The sequence below is a fragment of the Malaclemys terrapin genome, chromosome 3 (genome assembly GCF_027887155.1).
Source record: "Malaclemys terrapin pileata isolate rMalTer1 chromosome 3, rMalTer1.hap1, whole genome shotgun sequence".
NCBI lineage: Eukaryota > Metazoa > Chordata > Testudines > Emydidae > Malaclemys > Malaclemys terrapin.
Window position 1 is genome coordinate 208,178,503 of NC_071507.1, and position 10,453 is coordinate 208,188,955.

The 10,453-nt window shown below is 58.3% G+C and overlaps 1 protein-coding gene across 2 annotated transcripts in view; it reads right to left on the reverse strand.

Annotated features, from left to right (window-relative positions):
* The window catches only part of SLC5A6 (solute carrier family 5 member 6), a 36,302-nt gene extending 29,734 nt beyond the window's left edge, over positions 1-6,568 (reverse strand). The window contains exon 1 of one of the 2 annotated variants that reach the window (XM_054022092.1): positions 6,481-6,568. The gene's annotated coding sequence lies outside the window, so the exon portion shown is untranslated. Of the gene's footprint in view, positions 1-4,931; positions 4,951-6,480 lie in introns of those variants that run through there. The other variant, XM_054022094.1, reaches the window with a different exon arrangement.
* Between the last annotated feature and the right edge of the window lie 3,885 nt (positions 6,569-10,453).

Below are 10,453 nucleotides of genomic sequence, written 5' to 3' on the forward strand. Positions count from 1 at the left end.
GGAACAATCAGTTGCACAGATACACAATGGGAAATGACTGTCTAGGAAGGAGTACGGCAGAAAGGGATCTAGGGTCATACTGGATCACAAGCTAAATATGAGTCAACAGTGTGATGCTGTTGCCAAAAAAGCAAACATGATTCTGGGATGTATTAACAGGTGTGTTGTGAGCAAGACAGGAGAAGTCATTCTTCCGCTCTACTCCGTGCTGATTAGGCCTCAACTGGAGTATTGTGTCCAGTTCTGGGCGCCACATTCAGGAAGGATGTGGACAAATTGCAGAAAGTCCAGAGAAGAGCAACAAAAATGATTAAAGGTCTAGAAAACATGACCTATGAGGGAAGATTGAAAAAATTGGATTTGTTCAGTCTGGAGAAGAGAAGCCTGAGAGGGGACATGATAACAGTTTTCAAATACATAAAAGGTTGTTACAAGGAGGAGGGAGAAAAATTGTTTTTCTTAACCTCTGAGGATAGGAGAAGAAGCAATGGGTTTAAATTGCAGCAAGGGCGGTTTAGGTTGGACATTAGGAAAAGCTTCCTAACCGGCAGGGTGGTTAAGCACTGGAATAAATTGCCTAGGGAGGTTGTGGAATCTCCATCATTGGGGATTTTTAAGAGCAGGTTGGACAAACACCTCTCAGGGATGGACTAGACAATACTTAGTCCTGCCCTAAGTGCCGGGGACAGGACTAGGTGACCTCTTGAGGTCCCTTCCAGTCCTACGATCCTGTGTGTCTGTGACAAGCCCCATTCCCCAAAGCCACGCCCTGTACCCGGCCAACCCCTGCCCACCAATACAGATTAGCCAGCCAGGCAAGAGGCAGGAGACTGGCTCGGAACCTGCCAGAGCTCGGGCCTGGCCGGGCTCAGTTGCCTGGGGCGTCCCGGAGCGGGGAAGTGACTGGGACGGAGAGGGCTATGGGGGTCACTGCAGGAGCTGGGACAGCAGAGGAGTGAAAGGTGTCCAGGGTTGGTTCCCCACCCTCCCTGGGGCTCAGGAGACCACGGCGTGTGGTGCTGGCCCCAGTAACGACACTGGCCCCAGGCTGGGCAGAATCCCACTTCCTCCACCGTGCTTGGAGCAGGGACTGGGCAGCGCCCAGGCTGGAGCTGGTGGGGCACTCAGCCAGACGCAGGTCACAGGACTCACGGGGCAGCCCCTGGGCCCGGCCTGCAGGGCACAGCAATGGGTCATGGCTGCAAACGCCCAGTCCTGAGAAGGGGAGACACCACCCAGAGGGTAGCCCTAGTGCTGCCACGTCAGGGTGGGGGAGTCAGGGGGCAGCATGGCCCCAGCCCCGCGGGGGACACCTCCCAGGAGGCTGCTAAGTGGGCGAGCTGCTGGCTAAGACGCAGGTAGGAGGAGTGAACAGGGGGCAGTGGGGGCCGCTGGCAGGGCCCTGGATGCCCAGGGCCCAGATCTGACCCTGCACAGTCGTCAGGGGGTGGAGATGGCTAGAGGGGAGCACGGACAGGGCCCCTGCACAGGACGGACCCCACATCACCATCCCCATACCACGGCGGGGAGGCAGCTACCTCTCTGGAGGGGGGGCCCGGGCGGAGCAGGGCCAGAGCCGGGGGGAGGGGCAGGCGGGACTTGGGACTGGGCAGGGGCTGCATTGCTCGAGGCTTTATGGCAAGAGGAATTTTCTGGGGCATATTTGCTGGGATTACAGCTCAGCCCGTGATCACCTGGCACCTCCGTGCATGCGACGGCTTGTCTGGGCTCGCCTGCGGTGGGGTGAGCTGGGGGGGGCTCTGGGACCGGCCGGGCAGTGCCAGGACAGACCCCCTGGGGTGGGCACGAGCAGCTCCCCATGTCACTGAGCCAGGCCAGTGGGTGGGGATGGGAGGCGGTGCCCTGCCCCCCCGCTCACAGTGGAGCCGCAGGACGGGTGACACCTCGGGCTACAGCAACGCTGAGCAGGGTGAGCCGCCGCCCAGTCCCTGCTGCCGGGGGCTGGGAGCCTCGAGAGCCCCCCAGAGTGTTACCCCACAACCCCTCCCCCCAGACGCCCCCCTGGCAGTAACTACAGGCCCTGCTAAGCATGGTTCTACCAGCCCCCAGAGGGAAGGGCTGCATGGCGGGCGGGGGGGCAGCACAGAATCGTAGGGCTGGAAGGGACCTCGAGAGTCATCTAGTCCCGTCCCCCGCACTCAGGGCAGTGGTTCCCCAACGTTAACAAGCTGTGAACCCCTTTCTCAAAAATGTCGTGTCTCACGAACCCCCTCCTAAAAACCAACATTTCCAGGGATTTTCTCCTTTACCGGAGTATAAATTATAACAGCAGTGATCTTGGAAATATAAAATTTGTTTTTATGACATGCTTATCACACACTATTTATTATCAATTATTTATCATTACAGTATTTTTATTACATTATGAAAATGGCAACACTCTTCCAAGATCTCACTTTCGTAGCTTGTATCACTGTGAATAAGCCTGTTCTAAGACAAGGCTCCTACGTTTCATCAAGGAGTATCAGATGGGAAACAGCAGGAAGGGATTTAAGAAGCCAACTCAGAGAGTTCCTCCTACACAAGCATTCAGGTCTTGAGCAGTCCAGGCAAACAACGCACGTTACAACAAAGCTTAAACTTGTTCATAATAATTTTAAAAACAATCCTAGCTGCCTATTTAATTTTAAAAACAGCAAAAAATATCCACCTCCCTTTCCATTTCTTATAAGGAGTCTTGGAGTTTAAATCTCCTCAGTGTGATAGATCTGCTTGCTTTGATCCGCTTAGCTCTTGGAAGTCCAGGGGGCTGCTGGCCCCGTGCTGCCCAGGGTCCCTAAGGACAGCTCTGTCCACTATTAGGGAATTCCCCCCCCCCCCCCCCCCAGAGAGCCTCCTTGTAGAAGGGTTCGGCCGGAGCTCGTCCCTCCCCGGGGCGGCGGGGAACCACACCGCCTCGCTACGTCCGTCCGGTTACGTGGGGGAACTAGTCTGGCCACGGGATCTCAGGCCGCGGCAGCAGTAGAGGCAAAACAAACGGTTACTCCCACCGGGCTGGCAGGCAGCAGCGAGTCCCACGCTCTGGTCCTCGGGCGGGGCGGAGCAAACCGTTCAATAACAGGCCCAGGCCCAGGCCCTGGGTCAGGACGGGGCAGTACAGAGTCAGTGGCCCAGGCTGTAATTTTCCACAGTAAGAACAAAGAGGTATTCTTACACCTGGGAAAGACTATATAAGGCTGATGCCTCATCTCCATCTTGTCTTCAATCCTGCTTCTTATCTCTGGAGGAACTTTGCTACAAACGGAAGCTCTGAACAAAGGACTGAATGACCCATCCCAGCTGGGGATGTATTCCAGAGACTTGATTTGAACCTGCAGTTTATTCCATCACTGCTACAAGCCTGAACCAAGAACTTTGCCATTACTGTATGTAATTGATTCCATTTAACCAATTCTAACTCTCATCTCTATCTTTTTCCTTTTATGAATAAACCTTTAGATTTTAGATTCTAAAGGATTGGCAACAGCGTGATTTGTGGGTAAGATCCGATTTGTATATTGACCTGGGTCTGGGGCTTAGTCCTTTGGGATTGAGAGAACCTTTTTTCTTTTACTGGGGTATTGGTTTTCATAACCATTTGTCCCCATAAGGAGTGGCACTGGTGGGGATATGGGGAAACTGGAGTGTTTAAGGGAATTGCTTGTGAGACTTGTGGTTAGCCAGTGGGGTGAGACCAAAGTCCTCTTAGTCTGGCTAGTTTGGTTTGCCTTAGAGGTGGAAAAACCCCAGCCTTGGGCTCTAACTGCCCTGTTGGAGCAATTTGTCCTAAATTGGCACTTTCAGCTGGGTCCCGCCAGAACCGCATCGTTACACCTGCGTCTGGACGGAGTCTTCCAAGGAATCAAGCACCATGGGGGCTCCTCTGGGTACCTGGAGAGCGGCAGGCTTGGCAGCTTCTCTGCGTAACTTGCCACAGGCAGGTTTACCAGCTTCTCCAGGGTCTGGTCAGCCTCAGGCATCGGCTGGTCTGGCCAGTCCTCGGGTCGGCCGCCAATTGCCAGGGTCTCCCAACTGGGAGCTCGGCCACAGGCGTCTGGCGTCTCCGGCGGCTGTTCTTCTAGTGAGCTCTGGGGTTGGGCTTTTGTACTTCCTATCCTGCGCCCTAACCTCTGGGGGGCGGGCGCAGGGTTCACTGGCTCCGCCCACTTTGGTGTCTGGAGAGGCTCGTCCCTCCCCGGGGCGGCGGGGAACCACACCGCCTCGCTACACACACACCCCCTTCCAGGTGGGACAGAAAAATCTGCATTTGTGTGGTCCTTCCCCAACCTATGGCGAACCATAAAACCATAGGGTTGTAGTGCCAGGTACCAGCACATTATCCTCATATTATTATCTTTCATTGTGGCCAGCCACTGGAGCAAGGCGTGATCGGTGACCAACGTGAAGGGGGCTCCGAGGATGTAGTAACGCAAGGCGTCACAAGCCTACTTTACCGCAAGGGCCTCCCCTTCTCCACCACCGCGTAGTTCTTCTCCCATGGGAATAATTTCTGGCTAATATACAAGACCGGGTGTTCTTCTCCATCCACCTCCTGGGACAGGACAGCCCCAAGTCCTACCTCCGAGGTGTCCGTCTGGAGGATCAATTCCCGGTCGAAGTCGGGCTATACAGGACCAGAGACTCTACACTGGAGGGGGGGAATCAATCTAAGATATGCAACTTCAGCTACATGAATAGCGTAGATGAAGTCAAAGCATCTTAGATCGACTTACCTGGGGTCCAGACGGCGCAGGATCGACAGCCGCAGCTCCCCCGTTGACTGCGCTACCGCCGCTCACTCCGGTGGAGTTCCGTTGTCGACGGTGAGCGCGTTAACGAGACTCGATATATCGCGTCTTACCGAGACTCGATACATCGATCCCCGATAAATCGATCACTACCCGCCGATACAGCGGGTAGTGAAAACGTACCCTTTGAGTGTCTGAAAAGCGTCCTCGCACTCCCCTCAGGAGTAAATGTGGCGCCCAGAACTGGACACAATACTCCAGTTGAGACCTAATCAGCGCAGAGTAGAGCGGAAGAATCACTTCTCATGTCTTGTATTAGCAGGAGTGCTGTAAGCATCCCAGAACGATGTTCGCTTTTTATGCATTACACTGTTGACTCATATTTAGCTTATGATCCACTATGACCCCAGATCCCTTTCCGCAGGACTCCTTCCTGGGCAGTCATTTCCCATTCTATATGTGTGCAACTGATTGGTCCTTCCGAAGTGGATACTTTGCATTTGTTCTTATTGAGTTTCATCCTATTTACTTCAGACCATTTCTCCAGTTTGTCCAGATCATGTTGAATGTGAATCCCATCCTCCAAAGCACTTGCAACCCCTCCCAGCTTGGTATCGTCCGCAAACTTTATCAGTGCACTCTCTGTGCCATTCTCTAAATAATTGATGAAGCATGGCTCTATCCAGCCCCCGGTGGGAGGGGCTGCCCTCGGGAGCTCTCTGCAGGCTCGGAGTTCAGGCCAAGGGCCTGTGCCAGGTGGGTGAGGCGTCAAGGACAGGCCAGAGCTCTGTTGAGGCCTGTCCAGGCAGAGGTGCTGCTGCCTCTGGGGAAACTAAGGATGTTCTGCAGACACAGCCCTGCGCTGGGCACTTCCCGGGCTGGGCGTCCCCGGGGGCTGTGATAACACACAGTAACCCTGGGCCCATCTCCAACATCTCTGCCCTGCAGCGCACAGCGCCTGACAGGCCGGCCCGGCAGCTCGTCACCTCGCCCATGAGTGGCCGTGCTGGGTACAGACTGTGTTTCTCGAGTGTGGCCACCAGCGGCTTTTGTCGCGACCACCAGCGGCTTTTCCTAAAGCTGTCAGAGCGGCCCCGGCACGACTTGGTGGCCGCACTCCGAGGTCACCAGCACATTTCTTGTGAGATCCCCGAGCTAGGAGCTCACCAGCCCCCCCCAACAACTCCCCCCAGCCGGTACCGAACCCGGGGCACCGCCGCCCCGCCCCGGCCCGCTCTCAGCCCAGGGGGGGCCCGGTCCCACCTGCTGAGCTACCACCGCTGTCTTTCCCGCCGGGGCCCCTCCCCAGGCTTGTCCCCCGCCCGCTCCCGGCGCCGGCCCGAACCGTAAGGGAGCCCCCGACCCCCCAGCGCGCCCCGTGCCCCACGCGGGCTCCCCGCCCCCAGCGCGTCCCGTGCCCCACGCGGGCTCCCCGCCCCCCAGCGCGCCCCGTGCCCCACGCGGGCTCCCCGCCCCCCAGCGCGCCCCGTGCCCCACGCGGGCTCCCCGCCCCCCAGCGCGCCCCACGCGGGCTCCCCGCCCCCCCAGCGCGCCCCGTGCCCCACGCGGGCTCCCCGCCCCCCCAGCGCGCCCCGTGCCCCACGCGGGCTCCCCGCCCCCCAGCGCGCCCCGTGCCCCACGCGGGCTCCCCGCCCCCCCAGCGCGCCCCGTGCCCCACGCGGGCTCCCCGCCCCCCCAGCGCGCCCCACGCGGGCTCCTGCCGCTCACTCACCGGGGAGGCTCCGCGCTGCCGGCTCGGTCCCCTGGGTTCGCCACACACGTGCTGCGGGCCGGACAGCCCAACGGGCGGGGGCTTCCCCCTCCCCCGGCGCAGGGTGATGACGTAACGCACGGGCACTGACTCCTTTTCCCGCCTCCCGGGCCGCCATCTCCACTCCTGGCAGCGTCGCCTGCCCCGCCCCCGCCAGGCACCTGCCTGCTCCCAGCCCCTCCCCCCAGGGCCAGGGCCCCTCCAGCGTCCGAAAGCTGGGGCCCAAAGCCTGGCCTGGGAGCCGTGGGGCAGCAGAGCCCGGGGGCCTGGGAGCCCGGGGGCCTGGGAGCCGGGGGGCAGCAGAACCAGGGGGCCTGGGAGCTGGGGGGCCTGGGAGCCGTGGGGCAGCGGAGCCGGGGGGCCTGGGAGCTGGGGGGCAGCGGAGCCGGGGGGCCTGGGAGCTGGGGGGCAGCGGAGCCGGGGGGCGGCAGAGCCACCAGGCCTGGGATTTTCTTGCCCTTTGCACTGAGCCGAGATTCTCCCCTCGTCCCGGGCCGGGCGGGTCCCTGCAACGTGCCCTACTGAGGCTTTAAGGAAAACACCAAATACCATAAGCGCCAGCAGCACTGCCCGGCTGAGCCGTCGCCCGCTCTTCCGCGAACCCCTCCGGCGCCGGTCACAGGCGCCCGCCGAGCCGTCCACGTCGCCCGCTCCTCCGCGAACCCCTCCGGCGCCGGTCACGGGCGCCCGCCGAGCCGTCCGCGTCGCCCGCTCCTCCGCGAACCCCTCCGGCGCCGGTCACGGGCGCCCGCCGAGCCGTCCGCGTCGCCCGCTCCTCCGCGAACCCCTCCGGCGCCGGTCACGGGCGCCCGCCGAGCCGTCCGCGTCGCCCGCTCCTCCGCGAACCCCTCCGGCGCCGGTCACGGGCGCCCGCCGAGCCGTCCGCGTCGCCCGCTCCTCCGCGAACCCCTCCGGCGCCGGTCACGGGCGCCCGCTGAGCTCTGGTTCCCATCCGAGGTGTCCGCCAGACAGATACGCTCCGAACATGAGAACAGCCGCGCAGGCTCAGACCCACGGCCCGGCTAGCCCACGATCCTGTCTGCCCACCGTGGCCGGCACCAGGTGCTTCAGAGAAAGCACCCAGAACAGGGCAATGCTTGAGCGATCCAGCCCTGTCACCAGTCCCAGGCTCGGGCCGGCAGTGGGACTGCACTATGGGGAGCGTGATGAATTGAGGCCCAGGGCTGTAGGGCTGCCCTAGGGCCATGGCCCCTCAGACGTGGGATTACAGATGAGTCTCTGGTTCTCTGTAACCGAGTCAGGTTCTAGCCATCCTGGCTGAAGTCCCCCCAGGGCAGGGCCTGGCTAACTGGCTGATCCTGCCGTGCTGGTCGGGGTCATTGCAGCAGGGGCAGGAGCTAGGGCAGGGGGAGGCCAGGAGGAGGCAGGGGGCAGCTGTGCAGGGCCCTGCGGGGGAGGATGCGGCTGGGACCTGAGGGAGAGCGGAGGGGGCTTTGGCAGAGCGCAGTGCAGGGACATCCCAGTTTATTTTCCCTCCAGGCTGTGCTTTAAACCCTGGCTAACCCTGGAAGGCTCCCTCGGTACGAGCCCGTCTCCTCCTCGCAGGGCAGGGCTGCGTCAGGCCATGATGGAAGAGGAAGGACGAGATGGAAGGCGTGTGCTGAGGACTCTCTGGGCTCAGACTGAGCCCCCCCTACCCTGCATTGGGGAGCTGGCTGCCCTGGGCACAGGCCAGGGCCGGCCTCGGGACAAGTGCGGATTGCAGGGGACCGTGTCCAAGCATCTCCAGTCGCGGATGCACTTTGTAGCAGGTTCCCCGCGGGTGACACCTGGAACTGGGGTACCACTGAGCCTGCGTGACCCACCAGCCTGGGCCCCCTCTAACACTGTAGTGCTGTGACAGGCTCTCAAGCCCCCTCCAGCACACACACATAGGTAGGGACACACCCAGCTGCAGCCTCACACAGACGCTGAGATCAGCTCTCAGAACCTCCCAGTTCCTAAGACCCTCACCCCCGTTTTGAGTGTAAACCCAAACTTACACTGTCTTGCGCTGCACAGGGAACTGTACAGCACAAGCTCATGAAATTCTCCCCCTCCCTCAATGGGGAGCGGAATATGCAACAGCCTTTTGCCCCGAGTTATGATTCCCACACACTGGTTTTAGACAAAACAAAAACAAGTTTATTAACTACAGAAGATAGATTTTCAGTGATAGCAAACCGATCAAAGCAGGTTACCTAGCAAACAAGCAAAACACAATCTAAGGTTAATATACTAACAAGATTGGATGTGAGTAGCAACTTCTCCCCCTAATTGTTGGTTTAGGCAGTTGGCAGAGATTCTTGAGGGCAAGCTGCACTTGCTTGCAGCTTACAACCCAGGTATTCCTTTCACAGGCTAGAAACCCCTCTTGCCTGGGTTCAGCCCGTCTCCCCCAGTCCAGTCCTTGTTCCTCCGGTGTTTCCAGCAGTCTTGGGCGGGGAGTCAGTGAAGAACCACGATGATGTCACTGCCCTGCCTTAAATAGCTTTTGCATATGGCATATGTCTTCAGGCTTAGTTCCGATGCCTTTCAGTGGAAAAACATTGGTATTCCAAGATGGAGTCCAGTACCAGGTGACTTGGTCACTTGTCCGTGTAGGGCCACCACAGCCATGACTTGGAGGCTGTTTGTAGCATCCTCAGGAAGGCTCCCCAGTGGGAGATTAGCCTCTTTTATGACCTATTGTTCTCCCTCATAGCCCTTCCCTGCCAGCCCCTTAGACTGATTGCATACTGCCTACTGGGCATTCCCCAGGTGTGTCATCGAATCATAGAATCTCAGGGTTGGAAGGGACCTCAGGAGGTATCTCGTCCAACCCGCTGCTCAAAGCAGGACCAACCCCACCTAAATCATCCCAGCCAGGGCTTTGTCAAGCCTGACCTTAAAAACCTCCAAAGAAGGAGACTCCACCACCTCCCCCTAGGTAACACATTCCAGTGCTTCACCACCCTCCTAGGGAAATAGTGTTTCCTAATATCCAACCTGGACCTCCCCCACTGCAACTTGAGACCATTGCTCCTTGTTCTGTCATCTGCCACCACTGAGAACAGCCGAGCTCCATCCTCTTTGGAACCCCCCTTCAGGTAGTTGAAGGCTGCTATCAAATCTCCCCTCATTCTTCTCTTCTGGAGACTAAACAATCCCAGTTCCCTCAGCCTCTCCTCATAAGTCATGTGCTCCAGACCCCTAATCATTTTTGTTGCCCTCCGTTGGACTCTTTCCAATTTTTCCACATCCTTTTTGTAGTGTGGGGCTCAAAACTGGACACAGTATTCCAGATGAGGCCTCACCAATGTCGAATAAAGGGGAACGATCACGTTCCTCGATCTGCTGGCAATGCCCCTACTTATACAGCCCAAAATGCCGTTAGCCTTCTTGGCAACAAGAGCACACTGTTGACTCATATCCAGCTTCTCGTCCACTGTGACCCCTAGGTCCTTTTCAGCAGAACTGCTACCTAGCCATTCGGTCCCTAGTCTGTAGCAGTGCATGGGATTCTTCCGTCCTAAGTGCAGGACTCTGCACTTGTCCTTGTTGAACCTCATCAGGTTTTTTTCTGCCCAATCCTCTAATTTGTCTAGGTCCCTCTGTATCCGATCCCTACCCTCTAGTGTATCTACCACGCCTCCTAGTTTAGTGTCATCTGCAAACTTGCTGAGAGTGCAGTCCACACCATCCTCCAGATCATTAATAAAGATATTAAACAAAACCGGCCCCAGGACCGACCCTTGGGGCACTCCGCTTGAAACCGGCTGCCAACTAGACATGGAACCATTGATCACTACCCGTTGAGCCCGACGATCTAGCCAGCTTTCTATCCACCTTACAGTCCATTCATCCAGCCCGTACTTCTTTAACTTGCTGGCAAGAATACTGTGTAAATGTGTAAACACATTTGTAACAGATGCATAGACAATATCCCTAACTA